Source organism: Ambystoma mexicanum, chromosome 9, assembly GCF_040938575.1.
Source record: "Ambystoma mexicanum isolate Mex_15411 chromosome 9, UKY_AmexF1_1, whole genome shotgun sequence".
Classification (NCBI taxonomy): domain Eukaryota; kingdom Metazoa; phylum Chordata; class Amphibia; order Caudata; family Ambystomatidae; genus Ambystoma; species Ambystoma mexicanum.
The window spans coordinates 496319251-496339076 of NC_090931.1; positions in this window are offsets into that span (position 1 = coordinate 496319251).

The window sequence follows — 19826 nt, forward strand, 5'->3', positions numbered from 1 at the left end:
GACAGAACACACGATAAAAAGTAGTAAAGGACAGCGATACGGAGGCCCTGTCCGTCAGAAATGTGGTCAAAAAACACAATTTTCAAAACGTGTGGGTGTACCTACATGGGCACAAAGGGAAAAGGCTAAACCACTGCTATCCCCCAAAGGGTCTGGAGAGCCAACCTACAGATTTGGGCCTGGGGTGTCGCAGCCACCAAGGAAAATAGGGAACCCCATGTATTTCAGTGAAGAAGACACCCGTGGAAATCCACAGAGGCCTGACTTTCATGAATCGCCCCAGAATTTATTACCCAGAATCCCTGGCAAAGTCCGGAATTTGGTGAAAAAAACAAACTTTTCAGACATTTCCCTCTGCCAACCCACCGAAAAACGCTGCCAACAACCCATGTCATACCTTCCTGCATTACCACAGGTGTCCACACATAAACAGTACCTCACATGTGTGGGTGCACCTACCTGGGCGCAAAGGGAAAAGGCTAAACCACTGGTAACCCCAAGTCTTTCGGCAGAGCAGATTTTGCGGGATTTTGCTCTTGTGGACAACCTACAGACTTGCGTCTAGGGTGTCGCAGCCACCAAGGAAAACAGGGAACCCCATGCATTTCCAAAAAGAAGACACCCGTGGGAATCCACAGAGGTCTGACTTGCAAAAATCGCCACAGAATTTATCAGCCACAATCCCTGGCAAAGTCCGAAATGTGGCAAAAAACCCACAATTTTCAGACATTTTCCTCTGCCAACCCACCAAGACACACCACCAACAACACATGTCCTACCTTCCCGTGTTCCCACATGTGTTCCGACAAAAACTGTACCTCACATGTGTTGGTGCCACCTACCTGGGCGCAAAGGGAAAAGGCTATAGAACTGCTGTCCCAGAAATGGTTTGGGCAGCCAACCTTCAGATTTAAGCCTGGGGTTTTGCAGCCACCAAGGAAAACAGGGAACCGCAAGAGTTTCACAAAAGAAGACACCCGTGGGAATCCACACAGGTCTGACTTGCGCTAATCGCCCCAGAAAAGTCTGAAATTTAGCAAAAACCCCTCAATTTTCAGACATTTCCCTCTGCCAACCCACCGAAACATGGTGCCAAAAACACAGGTCTTACCTTTCCGCTTTCCCCCAGGTGTCCCGACAGAAATGGTACCTCACATGTGTGGGTGCACCTACCTTGGCGCAAAGGGAAAAGGCTAAACCACTGGTAACCCCAAGTCTTTCGGCAGAGCAGATTTTGCAGGATGTTGCTCTTGTGGACAACCTACAGATTTGGGCCTAGGGGGTCGCAGTCACCAAAGAGAACAGGGAACCCTTGCATTTCTGAAAAGAAGACACCCGTGAGAATCCACAGAGGTCTGACTTGCGTGAATCGGCCCAGAATTTATTAGCCACGATCCCCGGCACATTCGGAAATGTAGTGAATAAAAGACAATTTTCAGACATTTCCCTCTGCTAAACCACTAAAACAAGCCACCAACAACACATGTCCTACCTTACCACGTTCCCACAGGTTTCCCAACAAAAACGGAACCTCACATGTGTCGGTGCACCTACCTGGGCACAAAGGGAAATGGCTAAACCACTGGTAACCCCAAGTCTTTCGGCAGAGCAGATTTTGCAGAATTTTGCTCTTGTGGACAAACTACAGATTTGGGCCTAGGGTGTCGAAGCCACTATAGGAATACATGGAACCCATCGATTTCCAAAAATAAGACACTTGTGGAAGTCCACAGTGGTGTGACTTGCACGAATCGCCCCAGAATGTATTACCCACAATCCCGACAAAATCCAAAATGTGGCGGAAAAAAAGAAATTTTCAGTAATTTCACTCTGCCCACCCACCGAAACACGCCGCCAACACCACATGTCCTACCTTCCCGCGTTCCCCCAGTTGTCCTGATGGAAACGGTACCTCACATGTGTGGGAGCACCTACCTGGGAGCAAGGGGAAAAGGCTGAACCACTGGTAACCCCAAGTCTTTCGGCAGAGCAGATTTTGCGGCAATTTGCTCTTGTGGACAACCTACAGATTTGGGTCTAGGGTATTGCAGCCACCAAGGAAAACAAGGAACCCCATGCATTCCAGTATAGAAGACACCCGTGGGAATCTACAGAGGTCTGACTTGCACGAATCACCCCAGAATGTATTACCCACAATCCCTGGCAAAGTCCGAAATTTGGCGAAAAGACCACAATTTTCAGACATTTCCCTCTGCCAACCCACCGAAACACACTGCCAACAATGCATGTATTACCTTCCAGCGTTCCCACAGGTGTCCCGATGAAAACGGTACCTCACATGTGTGGGAGTACTGACCTGGGCGCAGAGGGTAAAGGCTGAACCACTGGTAACCCCAAGTCTTTCGGCAGAGCAGATTTTGAAGCATTTTGCTCTTGTGGACAACCTACAGACTTGCGTCTGGGATGTCGCAGCCACCAAGGAAAACAGGGAACCCCATGTATTTCCAAAAAGACGACACCCGTGGGAATCCACAGAGGTCTGACCTGCACAAATCGCCCCAGAATTCGTTAACCACAATCCCTGGCAAAGTCAGAAATGTGGCAAAAAACCCAAAGTTTTTAGACATTTTCCTCTGCCAACCCACCGAAACACACCGCTAACAACAAATGTCCTATTTTCCCAAGTTCCTACAGGTGTCCTGATGAAAACGAGCCTCACATGGGCGCAAAGGGAAAAGGCTAAACCACTGGTAACCCCAAGTCCTTCGTGTTAGGCAGAATTACATGCAGTACCCTTTGGGAACACTACACACAATTAAGACTACAGGTGTAATCACAATCTCACCTTTGTTTTAAGTCTGTACTACACAGTTTTGTGGTAGCAGGGCTGATCTGCCAGGCTCATCTCAAGAGGGATGTGAGCAGTACAAGGTGTTACACAAAGGACTTGCAATCACAGGGGTTCAAACAAACACTCAAGGTTTCTTGGTAAAACAATCTTAATTTATTTACACATTTAGTTAGAAACCATTCCACTAGTAATAAGCAGCTCAATATCACAGTATAATACACTACAGTACCAAACCAATACGTTTCTGAACAAGTTAGGCACCCCTGAAGTGGGAGCAAAATGGCAATTCAGTAACTTTCAAAAGGGGTAGAAAGATAAAGGTTATTATAATCAAACACAGTTACTTTCATAGGCATGGCAAATAGTTTCAGTCACTACAAGAGGCAATTCAATTCAATAGGCCTGGGCCAAAGTCAATGGATCAGTGTCTTGGATAGGATAGCACAGTTCTGATAGTAAACGGTTAAGTATTTGCCAATGTTCTTAGAAGTGGTTCGCACGAAAAAGAGTTAGTTATAGGTCGGTTTAGGAGTGAACAAGACTCCAAAGTTGGGAAAGTTTCACAAACTTTCACCGCAGCAAAGAGGATTTCTCTACCGCATTTGCACAGTACCTTTTGAATGATGAAAAGCTGTAGCTGAGGCAGTTGTTCCTGACAGACCCTGCAGATCTTGCTGTTACTGAGCCTCAGTCATGGGGACAAGAGGTAGGACGTCGGGAGGTTCCTGCACTGCACAGGGAAGGAGCCACAAGCTTGGCAAAACATCAGTTTAATGTGTGAGTGCCTTAAAGTCCACAAACTGGTATCCTTCTCACTGGCTATCCGGTTTTCAACAGCACTCTGAAGACAATTCAACCAGTATGGAGATGGTTTCCAGGTGGCTTGCGAGTTGGTTGTTCCCACCAGCTTAAGGGAAGAAGTCGTCCTTGAAGGGGCTTCTCTGTTGAGGGAGTTTAGGGCAATTCGGATCTGCTGCAGGGCTTCAATGGCCAAACCAATGGTCCAGGAGTTGCAGCAGTCGTCTTCCTTCAGCTCGTCTTCGGTTCTTTCGTTCCAGTGGTCGACTCCCAGGTCCCAGAGACCTACTTTTAAACAGTTTTCTCCCATTCATTCCAGCCTAGCTGTCAATTACCCAGCAGGGTGGCTGTCCTTGCCGGACAGTCAGCCAGCCAATCACGCCAGAGTGCATTTAGGAGACTAAGCACAGGGAGTTTCAGGCACCTCCCTCACATCCTGTCCAACTCAGACACTCAGACGCCAGAGGGGGGCTTCAGCACTGAAGCCTGCCAAAGGCAAACAAACTAAGGGACGAAACCTAGTTTGGCGCGCAGAGACAAACACTAAAAGGAGGTTTCAAAAAAGAAATGGCAAGAAAAGTCCATCGGAAACCTGTTTTTACAGAGACGCCATCTTGGAAAACATGGCTAGCGCAGAGTTTAAACGGGTCGTGGTCGAGGAAATCATGGTAATACCACTGCCACCAGCCATTCTGAGAGGAAAGGGTAGCTTTTGAGTGCTACATGAGTTTTCTAGGCATAGGGAACACTAGGTATTCTGTCCAGAACTTCGCTGTAAGGCAGTGTGTGCTGGGTCTAGCAATTTTAAAAAGACTAGCAAAGTCAATTTAACTTTACGTTCACTGGGAGACAGTAGTCAGTCCAAGAGAAGGTATTTAAACCTCTGGAATTCTAAAAGACATCCCTGTGCCACTGCACTGAGGGTGCTGTGTGACACACAAGAAAAAGATGATGCCTATGGAGTTGTCTAAAACTCCATATCCAAAGAACAGAAAAGTAAAACACACATCAAAATACATGAAGGAGTGGGGGAAAAGGCTCACACTCTTTCCAGGTAAAAATTAAAGTCCTAGAAATCCAGCAAAGGGGGTCTCAAAAGATAAGGGAAATTTAAGGGAAATTAGCACATTTATGAGAATTCTCCCTAACATTTCGGCAGAGCAGATTTTGCAGGATTTTGCTCTTGTGGACAAACTACAGATTTGAGCCTAGCGTGTCTAAGCCAAAATGGAAAACAGGGAACCCCATGCGTTTCCAAAAAGAAGACACCTGTGGGAATGCACAGAGGTCTGACTTGCGCGAATCGCCCAGAATTTATTACCAACAAACCCCGGCAAAGTCCGAAATGTGGCCAAAAAACGTAATTTTCAGACATTTCCTTTTGTCATCTCACTGAAACATGCCACCAGCAACACATGTCCTACCTTCCCGCATTCCCACAGGTGTCCCGATGAAAACAGTTCCTCACACGTGTGGGTGCACCTAGCTGGGCGCATAGGGAAAAGGCGAGACCACTGGTAACCCCAAAAAAGTAATTCATGGAATAAATGTGCGCCAAAAACAGGTGCTTGCGTGCGAAAACACGCGCAAGCGCCCATTTTTGCATGTATAGGTATGCATGGAACACATTGCACGTGGCTTACCTGAGACCTGCGCTGAATCCGCACAAGTTCAACAGCGCACACACCTAAAAAGGGGGCGGAACACGTGAAATGGGGAAGAACACGCGAAAATGTGGGCGTTAGAGGAGGAAGCACCAAAGTAAAATCCTTGCAACGCCCACACGCGCTAACAACACGTATTCATGGAATCGAACAGGGCTCACTGGTGCGTGGCAAAAGACGTGCAAACCCGGAAACACGTACGCCAGGTGAAAGCAGGCGGGAGCGCCCCCGCGGACCAAAGCCAATGCATAAAAGTGCGAGCAAACAACAAATGTGCGTATACAGCTACGATGAATGTACAATTCCTCGCAGCAGTGATCGTGGGACACCGCATGAGGAGGAGAAGGATAGCCAGGCCCACATTTTTTTACCCAGGACCAGCCTTTTTGGGATGCCTGATGACCAGGTCTATGGCAGGTATAGGTTTCCACCTCATATCATCCTAGACCTGGTCACTGAGTGGGACGATGACCTCACATCACCCACCCTGTGCTCCCAAGCACTGAGTCCCTTGGAAAAGGTGCTCAATGTCCTGAATGTTTTGGCCACTGGGTCATTTCAGCAGACAACTGCCATAGTTGGTGGCGTCTCACAGCCCGCGCAGTCACGCTGCCTACACCAGGTGTTGGCAATTATGACTGCACGCCCCTCAGTCCGCAGGCACATATACATGCCCAGAACACCCGCAGAAAGGCAGGCCGTGGTCCAGGACTTTTACGGGTGGCACACTTCCCCAAAGTGCTTGGCGCCATTGATTGCACCCATGTGGCCCTCTGTCCACCAAGGGCCACTGAGCACATCTATCGCAACAGCAAGCACTGGCATTCCATCAACGTGCAGGTTGTATGCGATGCCAAGGGAATCATCATCTCTGTCGATGCAAACTATCCAGGGTCCACCCATGAAAGTTTCATATTCAGAATGTTACCCCTAAACTGGGACCTGGAAGCTGGGGGGCATGGCAACACATGGCTCATTGGTGAGTACAAATGCCTGTGCACATGCATGCATGTCACACACAGATAAATGGACAAACCCAACTAATGACAACCATTATCACCTCCCCAGGGGACAGTGCCTACTCTGAGCACCTACATGATGGTGCCAATACGGAACCCCACCACACCACCTCAGGTAAGATACAATGCAGACCATATTACAACCAGGGCCATAGTGGGGCGCCCATTCAGAGTGCTCAAGTCAGGTTTCCGCTCCCTTGACCGCTCTGGTGGACAGCTACTATATGCACCGCCAGTAGTGTGCAGGATAATTGTGGCAGCATGTGTCCTGCACAACTTTGCAACACGGTGGGGTGTACAAGTGGACATGGTGATACCCCCAATCCCCAGCCAAAAGCACGCCATCTGCGCATGGAAGGGGAAAGGGCAAGTGGCGAGGCAGTCCGTACCCAGCCTGTGAGTCGATTTTTCACCTAAAATCCCACCCCTGCGGAGTGCACACAGGCCTGGCACATTCCAGGTGACAATCGATGATAACAAAGGGACAGTCAACTGTCAAAACCTTACCACCCTGAGAATATGTCCTTGGAAGTGCTACATTGTGTGCATCCCTAGCTACTTAAACAAACCCAATCCCGTGTGACCAAAAGGCACACATTCAAGGTGCATAATCCACTACCCCCTTGCAAAACAGCACATCCAAATACTAGTATGTCACCTAAACCCTCCCAAACCCCATGTCACCTACAGCTAATACAAACCTGCTTCAAGTGCCTGGATTCAAACGCATGAAGACTGGTGGTAGTAGCTTCCTGGTCAAAGCTCCCCAAAATGGAACTCACTCTCACCCTCTCTAAGAGAGAGAAGACTTGCCCTACCCACGCTTCAGATCTAACCTCATCCAATGGATTAAGGAGCATGACATCTGACCTCGTCCACACCACCACACCACTCTACACCACTGCGTATAACTGTATACATGTATATATTTATATCTATATCTGTATACCTGTATCTGTATAATTGTATATATTGTACAAAACTGTTGCTTGATGCTCAGTGCTACCTCTCGCTTATTTGTATGATTTAGGCCAGCACTGTCTATCACTATTATTTTGTATTGCAATGTACAGCAATGTAACCTAAGCTGAACAATCCTCTTTACCTCTTCTGCGCCCTTGGGTCTGGTGGACATTATAAATAAATAAACAAACAAACAAACAAACCTGCCCGACACACCAAGCCATCGCATGCTATGTAAAAACAACAAAACACATGCACAACACATGACACAACTGTCACAAAGTGCACTGTGATAAATGGAAACAGGCCAGAGACAATTCCCTCTGACACATCAAAATCAAACCGTACACATGAACATATATTTACCCGCATAACATATCATGAACACAGGACCACCCAACACTGACAACGTCAGACAGTGACCAATCACAATACCACAAGTGTCTCAAATTGACAAAGCTACCACATGGACCCCTTCCCATCCTGAGTGTGTTGCTGCTAGCTAAATGTGGCAGGGTACCAAATACAGCATGAAGTGCATCAACAATGGAGACAGACAAGGTAATACATTTAGATGTAACATGTAAATATGCACAATTAGCAATATACAAACGAAAATGCATCTCAACCATGCACTGGAGAAACCATCATGAATCCCCACTAGGGGTGTATACACAGTTTGGACTTCAGACTCACCACAGAAATGATGGAAACCCAATGCCTCTGTGTAAGTTACTGTCACACAGTGCCCTCCTTGCAAGCCCATGGAAAGTGGAAGCAGGAGTGACATATGTGTCTGGACCCCAAGCCTCAAACACAAACACGAGACAAGCCTGTATGGGCCCAGCCGGAACACACAGTGGATGCCTTCGGATGCCACACAAAGCAACACACTGTCACATGAATGCACAATAGACACAGAAAAATCAAGAAAAAAAGAAAAAAGAAAATGCCCATGGTTGACCTCAACACCCACATGTCGTCACCCTCTGGTGCAATATGAGAAGGTGTGCATGGCACAGGAGGCTGACCATGCATAGCCCTGGCATGCTCCTCCATCGCAGCAAGCATGCAGATCTGAAAGGTCGTGTTCTGCAGGATGATGGTCCGGAGGTCCCCATGCAGCACCTCACATATAGCACAGCGTTCTGCCTGCAAGGCCTCACGTGTTGCGCAGACTTCCGCCTGCAAGGCCTCACGTGACACATGGGTTTCCTCACGGCTTGCCTGGAGCTAAGCCGAGATGTTGTGTGTCTGGTGCTCCATCTGCTGTTCCACCTGTCTACTGTGGGCTATCTCAAGTGCACCCAGAGTAGCTCTGAGGGAGGTGTTCTCTTCCCCCAGGGCATCCCTGTGGGCCTGTACCTCTGCAGCCATGGCTGTGCGCAGAGCGCCCAGTTCAGCCCGTGGGTCCTTGTTGGCGGCCAGCATGTCCTGCCTTTGTGAGCGGCACGTGGACTGCTGCTGGAGCTCCAACTGCCTTTTGGGGGGGGAATGGAATTGGCCACCCTTTCCACGCCCTGAGCCATCATCTCACATGATGCCCCCTGTTGCTGTGCAATTGCATACATGGAATTCACCCACACAGTATTGCCCTGTGGTGCACGGCCAGACACCACACCTGTTGGGCCCAAGGAGATCTGGTCCTTGCTGTGCTGGCGCTGCCTGTGGCTGCAGGACTGCATCCCTCCTTTGATCTGCTGCCCCAGGAACAGGAGCAAATAGTGTGGAGCGTGACCCTGCATCTGTAACCGCCACAGGAAGACGTACCAACACTGAATGGCCCCTTGAGGGGTCTACCCCCACTGCAGGTGTGTCAGACAGAACAGCATCCATGCCAGAATCACTCACCTGCGACAGCACATATGGTTCAATATCCGATTCCACACCAGAGGCATAGAGATCCTCAGGGGTGTACTCAGAGACACCCCTGGCCAGGATGGTCTGTAGCACCAATTGATTTTCATGCGCTACCACCCGACGGCCTCCACTGGTGCCTGGTTGGGGCTCTGAATACTCCACCCCCACCACCATCTCCTCCTCCTCCACTGCTTCCAGTGCCTCATCACCTGCACAAAATAAAAAATAAGACATGACCACACATGTTAACATCATAGGCCACAAAAATAGGTATTACAATGTTGAAAGCCAACACATGGAGCAGCCATGTGACACATGACACAAATTCAGGCATGCACACAGTGCCAATGTAATGGAACGGGACCCTGAAAGCAATGGATGCCTGTCAAATGGCAAAATAAGACATGTACTGCATGGTGCATAGCACCTGCATCACACACAAGCTTGTGACTGGCATAGTCCTTCCACAAACATGACAGATGCCAACACACAGATGGAATGTAGCATAGCCAGGGCAGAACTGTCAACCAGCCCCAGATGGAAGTTAAATACTACTGTCTGTGATCCATGTAAAATGCATGTCATCAGATAGTACATGGAAATCACTATGACAAAACACACATGTGTCACAGGATGCAACAACGCTAAGGTGTTGAAATACAGTGAAGGGAGGCACATGGATAAATTAATTCTAGGTCACTTTGAAATCACACAAGTGAATAGGCATGTTGAAGGGTGAAACTGGGGTCAGAAGTGTGTGGGTGCAGTACATGTGTACAGCCTCAACTATCAATAAAAAGACAAAACCAGTAATTTCAATGTCGTGTCATGATGGCAGTGTAAGGGCAAGTGCAGTCATCATGTCCAAAGTGTTGCCAGTAGGTTGTAGGGATAGAGTGAACCCCAACCCCAAGGGCGGGGGATGGCTTGTAGGCAGTGCATGGGTCAAAATGGTTACGCATAGTACCCTGTTGTAGCAGACAGTGTGGGCAGGTGTCAATTGCATTCTCACAGTCATCTGGGACTACAGCAGGGGAGAGGAGGACAGAAAGCACAACACATGAGGAAGCATCAATAGTGCCCCCAGACCTGGAGAACTCACAACAGCAGTTGCATAGAGTCAGGGAGGCTGTACCAGAGGGAGACATCCGCTCGACACAGACGAGAACCACAAACTAATGGCCATGTGGAGTAACTGACCCTGAGGGAGCAGGAAAGGGATGATCAAATACTACGAGTAGGAGGAAATACCAGAGATGGAGTCGGATGAGGGGCTTGCCCCGGACCCATAGAGGCTTGCTTGGAATGCACATGGTCCATGAATGAACACTCATGGCCACTGTGAGCCTGGGCCATCAGCACAGTCCGAGTGACAGACCCTGCATCAAGGCCAAAGGATGTTCCACACAGTACAGGTCCGGCAGAGTTGCAGAGGGAAGAGTGTATATTCACAAAAAATCAGGAACAGGCCGTAGCAGTAGTCTGCAATTGGAATCACCACTCCCATGGAGACAGCGAGCTGCTGGGGGATAGAGAGGCAAGGAAGGATGCCCCTGAGGAGGATCAGCTTGCAAGGTGACCTCACAGAGACATCAGTCATGTGACGACAGAGGGCGAGTGTTGAGTGGAAGATCATCACAGGCTATCCGCAAACATGTTTCGGAGCAAGAATTTGGACGAGAGGCTGGCGAGTGATTGACTTGGAAGGAGGGTGCAGGTGTGTTGACGAGGATTGCCTCTGTGTACAGCACATGGCCTGTATGCAGTCTGCATCACAACAAACACGTATCAGTCAAGAATTGCATGAGTCACACATGGCAGTCATGACTAAATAGCCTGAACTGGCAGTCAATCACAACACATCACCCAAACAACATACATATGGCCTGGACACACACGAATGAACACTCACCGGACATTGTCTCATAATCCGGGAGATCTCCCATGCCTTAGATCTGACCCTCTGCGATGAACCCTCCAGCGATCGCCTCATGTTCAGTGAGCTCATCCTCCTCTGGTGGTGACCCACTGCCAGTCTCCAGAGTAGAGGCGTAATTAGAAGCTTACTTGTTTTTTGCTCGGCGTCAGAGATCATTCCAACGCTTCAAGCAATCATCAGCTGTGCGCTTCTCACATCCCAAGGCACTAATACGGTCCGCGATGCACTGCCAGTGGGCCCTACGCTGAGCAGGCGTAGTTTTGCACCCTACCATCACCAGCATGTCATGGCCGTGTACTGACACGTAGCCCACAAGTGCGTCCAGTTCCATTTGATTGAAACTCTGCTTCCTTGATGTGTTGGAGGCCCGAGCCGTGTCTGGAGTCCCAGCCTGTTCTGCAAGAGCACGCTTCTTCCTCTTGGGAGGTGGTGCGGACCCTGAGTGGCTTCTGCCGCTCCGGTCATTAGTGGCTGAAGAGCAGGTGGACTGGTCACTGGAAGCAGGCAATGGCATGACGACTGAAGATCTGACTGCAGGCATTGGCTGCTGGGTGCTGTCACCAGGACCCAGCGCCACAACTGCCTCAGTGTCAAGGGCCGGGACCAACACAGTCCGGCTGGGGGTCTCAGAGCCGGGGTGGTGTCAGCTGCAGATGCCCCTGCAGCTTCCACATCCTGGCTGCTCGGGACAGCAGATGACATTGCTCCACCAGATCCACGTGGCCTGATGACAGCAACTTTCACCGCCACACATGGCTTGGACTTCCTGACATGGAAGTCAGCCTGTGAGTCATCCCGTGCCTTTTCCGTGACCAATCCGGTCCGGGCTAGCAGGCCCTGAGCTGGGGTGTGTCAGCTGCAGCTGCATCTCCCTGACCCAAAGGAAGTCAGCATAGCAGTCTCTGAATGGGCCTTACCTTTTGAGAACCCCAGCAACTTTGCTGGATTTCTTGGATTAACATTTTTACCTGGGAAGAGTATGTGCCTTTTTTCCCCCCTCTTCCATGTATTTTGTGTGTGTTTTACTTTGGTGTTCTTTGGTTATGGAGTTTTAAAACAACTCCAGTGGCATCATCTTTTTCTGTGTGTCACACAGCACCTTCAGTGCAGTGACACAGGGTTGTCTTTTCAGACTCCCCAAAGGTTTAACTACCTTCCCTGAGAATGACTACTGTCTCTCAGGACAAGTAAAGTTAAATTGACTTTAATAGTCTCTTTAAATTTACTGACCCAGCACACCCTATCTTACTATAGAGTGCTGGAGGGGTTGCTTAGCTTCCCCTGAGTAAAAACACTCATGTAACAGTAAAATGTTATATTTTCCTATTTTAAATGGCTGGTAGCAGTGGTTTAGATCAACTACCGTGATTTTTCGCAACCACTAACAACGCTAGCTCAAAATCAGGAGTAGCCATGTTTTTCAATATGGCGCCCCAGACCTATCTGTAAAAACAGACTCCGGTCATCTTTTTTCACCATTTCTTTTAGGAAAAGTCCTTCTTGTGTGTAACTCTGTGCGCCACACCAGGTTTGGTCCCTTTGTTCGTGCCCTTTGGCGGGCTTCTGTGCTGAAGCCCTCCTCTGGTGCCAGAGTGTCCGGGGTGGACAGGATGTGAGCAAGGTGCCCGAAACTCCCTGTGCTTAGTCTCCTAGGAGACCTGAATGCACTCTGGTGTGACTGGCTGGCTGACTGTCCGGCTGTCCGGCTGTCCGCTGGGTGAGTGACAGCCAGGCTGGAATGAATGGGGGAAAACTGTTTAAAAGTGGGTCTCTGGAACTTGGAAAGGAGAGTCGACCACTGGAATGAAAGAACCGAAGAGGAGAGGAAGGAAGAGGACGGATGCAACTCCTGTACGACCGGTGAAGCCCGGCTGCAGGTCTGAATTCTGACAACAGAGAAGCCCTTCAAGGTTAACTTCTTCCCTTGAGTTTAGTGGGAACAACCAACTCACAAGCCACCTGGCACCGTCCTATTCTGGTCGAATTTTCATCAGAGTGCTGTTGAAAACCGGATAGCCAGAGGGAAGGAAACCAGGGGGTATTTAAGGCACTTCACCTTAAACCGATGTCTTGCTACAGCTTTTGGCCTCTTCCCTGGGCAGTGCAGGAACCTCCTGACGTCCTCCTTCTTGTCCCCACGACTGAAGCACAGGAACAGCAAGATCTGCTCGAACTGCCAGGAGCAACTGCCTCATCTACAGCTTTCTTCATTTCAAAGCTGCTGTGTAAACGCGGTCCGGAAATCTTTTCGGCATCGAGAAAGTGTGTGAAACTTTCCTCAACTACGAAGGCTTGTCCTTCCCTAAACATTCGTCAAACTTTTCGCCTAGCGAAATCCTTTAAAAATCTGTGGCAAAGACTTAACCGTTATATACCAGAACTGTGCTATCCTATACAAAAGACTCTGAACCATTGACTTTGGCACAGGCCTATTCAGAAGAATTGCTGGTTGTGAATCCTTTGCCCTGCCTATGATTGTATTTGGGCTGTCTATTCTTATAACCTTGTCTATTCCCTCCCTTTTCAAGTATCTAAAGTGCCATTTTGCTCACACTTGATTTTTGAGCTAAACTTGTTTAGTTACTTACCGGTTGGATTTTTGTGGTGTATTAGTGTATGATATTGAGCTGCTTATGCTAGTGTAATGTTTTATAACTGACCGAGTAAATAAATGTATATTCTTTTACAAAGAAACCTTGAGTAAGTGTTTACTTGAATCACTGTATTGGTTGGTCCTTTGTGTAACTTGTTCTACTGCTCACATAAACTCTTGAGATAAGTCTGGCTGCTCAGCCATCGCTGCCACTTTACTGTGTAGTACAGGCTTCTACCAAAGGTGAAATTGTGCTTACACTTGTAGTCCTAATTGCCTGTAGTGGTCCCCAAGGGTACTGCAGGTGATTCTGCCTACCAAGGGGGCAGGGTACGTGATGGAAAACGTACCGCTGTCCTCCTGCAAGGCTATCTGTGACCCCTGGGGAAAAATGACAGGTCACGCAATGCTCAGGCACCCCAAAACCCAAAAGAAATGTGCATGGGTCTCCTCAGTAGCCTACGTACGTGGAATTAACGTCACACAGGATGCTGTGGCAACCAGGAACACAAAAAATGCATAATCGTGGAACACACAGGCTACTACGACCTCAACAATGGGGTACGTGACACACAGGGGCAACCACAGTGGGAAAAATACGTGCGCAACTCACCATCTGCCTGGAAAAATGAAGAAAAAAACACACGCGTGTGCACGTCGGCAACTCCCCTGCCAAAACAAGAAGTAAGCACTGCCGCAGTAAACCAGAAGTAAGCACTGCCACAGTAAAGAAGTACTCGCTGCCACAGTAGTGAGCAAATCGCATGTGAACCCACAAGAAGAAGAATTTCATGCGTCAGTCCCCACAAAAAGCATGTACAGTGCACTGGCGTCCTACGCGGACCTTTAACCCGTACTGAACGGCAACGCCCAATGTCCCGCGTGCGTCATGTAACTTACGCGCTTAGGGCCTTTCCTCTGATTACATGCTAATGCGCTGTTTCCGCACGTGCAGAGTCACTCTGCATCCAGCTGGCCAAGCTAAAGCACACGGAACACCCACGCTCCTGCCCACAAGGCCATTTACCTGCCTCAGACACCCCGAGCTGTCTCCTACGAGCCATCTGCTGCTGCCAGCCCACTCTGTGTGCCTGCTGCCCACATGCCCTGCAATTTCATCATCACATTGCCAGAATTCCTGTTGCTGAGACCACCTCTGCTAACCCAGAAGACTCCCGACTGCCATTCCATTGCTCCACAGCCCAGCCCCAGGACCCAGTTGCCCACCCACACTTGCCTCAGGGGTTGCCATGTCGGACCAGGCAACATCTGGGGTAAGTGCCAACCCCCCGGCAGAGAGGCAGAGGGCTGCCATTTTCTCTTGCAAAGAAGTTGGCATCCTGGTAGAGCAAGTCCTGGGGCATTATGATGCTCTCTTCCCTGGACCATCACGACTCGACAAGGAAAGGACAGAGTAAGATCTGGGCGGACATCGTGGGTGGTGGGTGCCATCAATGCGAAGGCGGTGGCATCCCGTGACTTCAAACATGTCCGGAAGGGCTGGGAAGACTTCATGGCCAGGACCCTCAACAAGGCCTGGTGCCTCGTCACGTCTGGTGATGGAGTGGGGCACCGGGGCCGGTTGACCAACAATGAGATGAGGGTCCTGGAGCGCATCATCCCAGCGCTGCACACCCAGGTCTTAGAGTTGAACATCAGTCCGGAGTGGAATGGTAAGTGCACCTTGGCCTCATGTCTGGCATGCCTCATGTACTAATGTCTGTGTGCATGTCCAATACAGTGCAGCATGTGAGTCCAATCAAGCATGTTCCACATCAATGTGTCTGTGTTGCAATGCATGATGTGCACCAGCATGTGACGACGCACACATGTTTGCATGCCTGTGTCTGGACTTGGCCATGCGAGAGGTGTGAGACATGGATGCTTATGTCACCTTCATGGACATGCATGGTGTACATGTGCGTGTGTATGAGTGGTGAGTATGTGACTGGCCAACCCCATGGATGCATGACACATGTGCATCTCAATGCGTGATTGACTCATGCGGCCCAGTTGTCCACAAGTGCGCTGTGACGGGAGGTCTACATGGCCTGATGCATGACTGTCAGGTGATGTGTGTGCATGTGATGTGCATGTTCCATGATACATGTGAGGTTGAGCCCCTCTTCTGATGTGGCTGCAGTGCCTTGTACATGGATGCAAATGTTTGTTGCACGTGGGATGCATGTTTGTGCATGTGTGTTGCGTGCATTGACCTGTGTGTTGTGGAGGGTGATGATGGTTGTGACGTTTGACAGTGACACTCATGTGCATTTGCTTTGTGTCAAGCAGACATTTGTTTGGTACACTGATGCCTGTGTTCAATATCTCCCTATCCACAGCAGCCATGGAGGAAGAGGGCGGAGACAGCGCTGTAAGGAACAGCGGCAAGGATGCCTCCACCAGGCAGAAACGCAAGGCCCAGTCATCCTCCCAGGTTACTATATCTTCCGGGAGCGATAAGACTGGTGCTGTGTCCACAACTACGGCTGCAGCTGCTGAGGGGAGGTCCGAGAAGGTGAAGTTGGACGTGGGCTCCTCGGCAGCGGGAGCGACAGGTGAGCCCCCACAGGGGCAATCCAATGCAGAACACGGTTCAGAGTCATCCAGGTTGGTGGTTGCGGAGGAGGAGGCCGCATCAGACTAGCACATGGGGCCTGGCGGGGGCGATGAGGCAGGTGCAACTGGTGCAGTCCAGGGGCATGAGGCAATGCAGGTCACCGTGGAGGGGCCTGTGCCCAATCCTGTCCCTGAAGCTGCGTCTGCATCAGTATGCACCTGGGGGCATGCCTCACGCCATACCCATCCGCAGGTAGCAGATGAGTCCACATCAACTGACCTTCCACTACCTGCGGACGAGGCAATCCGTGACAGGGTGGAGCCCATGCTAGCCAGTATCGCGAGGCTCACAGGCGCCCTTCATGATGGTGTGCAGGCTTCCAGTTGGGTGCTTGCACGTCATCACAAAGAGGTCTGGGCCCTCATGAACTGTCTAGCTCAGCTCATTGTCGCGGGTTTGCCACGTGTGCTGGGCATTGCTGCGACCCCCTCCTCCTCTTTCTCCACTATGCGCCAGCCGTCCTCCCTGCCGTCTTCCTGCCCAGATGCCACCAGGGTCCCCTGTGGACCTGTCCCAACCATGGCAGCCAGTCTGGTGGAGACCACATCCCTGTCACAGTCGGGAGTCGGAGGTTCAGCAGAAGTGGTCACCCCAGCAACAGGAACAGTGGCAATGGAGGTTGTACAGGCACCTTGCAGCAGGGCACGTGCAAGACTGCCCCGGGGGTTGTCATCATCCCGGAGGCAGTCCTGGAGGCGCAGGCACAGGGCACATTGGCAGCAGCAGGCTCGACGTAGGAGGTGACAGGACTCGGGGCCATCAACATCAGAGAGGCAGGTATCGGCCATCGGGCAGGAGGGAGACGTGGACCTTAGCCCAAGGATGTCTTCCATGTTGCAGCTAATGGGCCAGCAGATCGATGCAGAGCGGCAGCGGGCATGGGGGGCACGATTCACCATGGCCAGGGCGGAGAACACCCTGTGTCGGGCAGAGAGGCGGGCGGAGTTCCTCGAGGAGACTCTCATGGAGTTTGTGAGGAGCATGGGGGTGTCCCTGCGGGCCCTCGAGGAGGGAGCACAGGCCCCCCTCTAGGATATTGATGCAGAGTTCGATGATGCCCTGGCCGAAACTCTTGGGGAAAATGGTGAGTCATAGGACTATCCCGCTGCCTTTGTAAATAGTTATTTAGTGGTAGGTTTCCTTTTTTTTTAATGATTTGGAGTTAATGGACTTTGCTCCACATTTTGTAAATAGTTTGTTTTTTAGGGTTTTTAAGGATGTATATTTGTATTTTGGGATCATGGGCCCTTCAGACTTGTACATAGTTGGACATATTTTTAATTTTTATTTTTTTTTCACCATGGAGTAATGGTTTTTTTATTATTTGGATTTTCATTTGGAGGACAAACATTGAACATGGGCCACTTTTTGGAGTTTCTCATTTTTAAATATCACATTTGTTTTTGTTTTGGATTTCATTTTCATTGGCATTCCTTTCATTTTCATTTTCATGGTTATGTTATGTTATGTTACTTTGCATTTATATAGCGCCTTATGTATCATTAGTATGATCTCAAAGCGCTGGTAGGTTGAACGCCCTCCGGAACCGTAGTTCAAGTCAGTAGAGAGAGAGTCATAAGGGTGCACTGGATATGTGTGCAGCTGGTGTGGCACTTGCATGATAGCTGCTTCTTAGCGGTAGGTGTGGTGGTTGGGAGGTCAGGAATATGTGTTCATTCTGGTGGGTTGATACCCAGACTGATTTCTGGCTGTGTTAGGCCTGAGGAGACGCATAGGGTAGCAGTGTGTGCTGAACTAGCTCTATTTAATTAGGATGATGAAGAGTATGTGGCAGGTGTTTGTATGAGAACAGCTATACCAAATGTGTCATAGTATTGCTGTGTTCTAGTTGAGTGGTGGTGTATAGGAGAGAGTAAGCATGGTGGTGTGATGTGGTGGTTTTCAGTAAGGTGCTTGAGATCGAGCGCTCATCTGTACCATCTATTTTATCCGTTTTATTCACTCTGCCGTTCATTCAGCTTTGTCTGTTCATACATTTCGTCTGGTTCATCATTTAGTTTACTAGTCTTTCCATTAATTCCATCATTCGATCCTTCATCTACATAAACTGCTCCAACTAATCTGTTGATCCATTTCATCCTTCCCATCTGTTTAGTGTGTTCCGTCTGTTCCATCCTTTTTATTCATTCGATCTGTTCCATGTGTTTTACACACTTCATCAGTTCCATCCGCTGCATCCGTTCTATCTACTCCATCCGTTCCATCCACTCCATCCATTCCGTCCACTCCATCTGTTCCATCCACTCCATTCCTTCCATCCACTCCATCTGTTTGAACCACTCCATCTGTTCGAACCACTCCATCCGTTCCATGCACTCCATCCGTTCCATGCACTCCATCCGTTCATGCTCTCTCTCCGTTCTGTGCACTCCATCCGTTCTATCCGTTCCATCTACTCCATCCGTTCAACCCGCTCCATCCGTTCCATCCACTCCATCCATTTCATGCACTCCATCCATTCCATGCACTCTTTCCATTCCATGCACTCATCCGTTCCATGTACTCCCTCCGTTCTATGCACTCCATCCGTTCTATCTGTTCCATGCACTCCATCTGTTCCAGGCACTCCATCTGTTCCATCCACTTCATCCGTTCCATCCACTCCAACCGTTCCATCCATTCCATTCATTCCATCCACTCTGTCCGTTCCATCCACTCTATCTGTTCCATTTACTCTATCCGTTCCATTCACTCCATCCGTTAAATCTACTCCATCCGTTCCATCCACTCCATCTGTTCCATCCACTCCATCCGTTCCATCCACTCCATCCATTCCATGCACTCTATCCATTCCATGCACTCTATCCATTCCATGTACTTTATCCGTTCCATGCACTCCATCCGTTCCATGTACTCCCTCTGTTCTATGCACTCCATCTGTTCTATCTGTTCCATGCACTCCACCTGGTCCATGCACTTCATTCGTTCCATCCACTCCAACTGTTCCATTCACACCATCCGTTCCATCCATTCCATCCACTCTATCCATTCCATCCACTCTATCCGTTCCATCTACTCTGTCCGTTCCATCCACTCTATCCGTTCCATCCACTCCATCTGTTCCATCCACTCCATCCGTTCCATCCACTCCATCCATTCCATGCACTCTATCCATTCCATGTACTTTATCCGTTCCATGCACTCCATCCATTTCATGTACTCCCTCTGTTCTATGCACTCCATCTGTTCTATCTGTTCCATGCACTCCACCTGGTCCATGCACTTCATTCTTTCCATCCACTCCAACCGTTCCATCCACACCATCCGTTCCATCCATTCCATCCATTCTATCCACCTATCCATTCCATCCACTCTATCCGTTCCATCTACTCTGTCCGTTCCATCTACTCCATCCTTTCCATCCACTCCGTCCATTCTATCCGCTCCATGCGTTCTATCCGCTCCATGCGTTCCATACGATCCATCCACTCCATCTGATCCAACCACTCCAATTGATCCATCCATTCCATCCGATCCATCCACTCCATCCATTCATCCGTTCCCTCTACTCCCATCCGTTCCATCTACTCCTTCTGT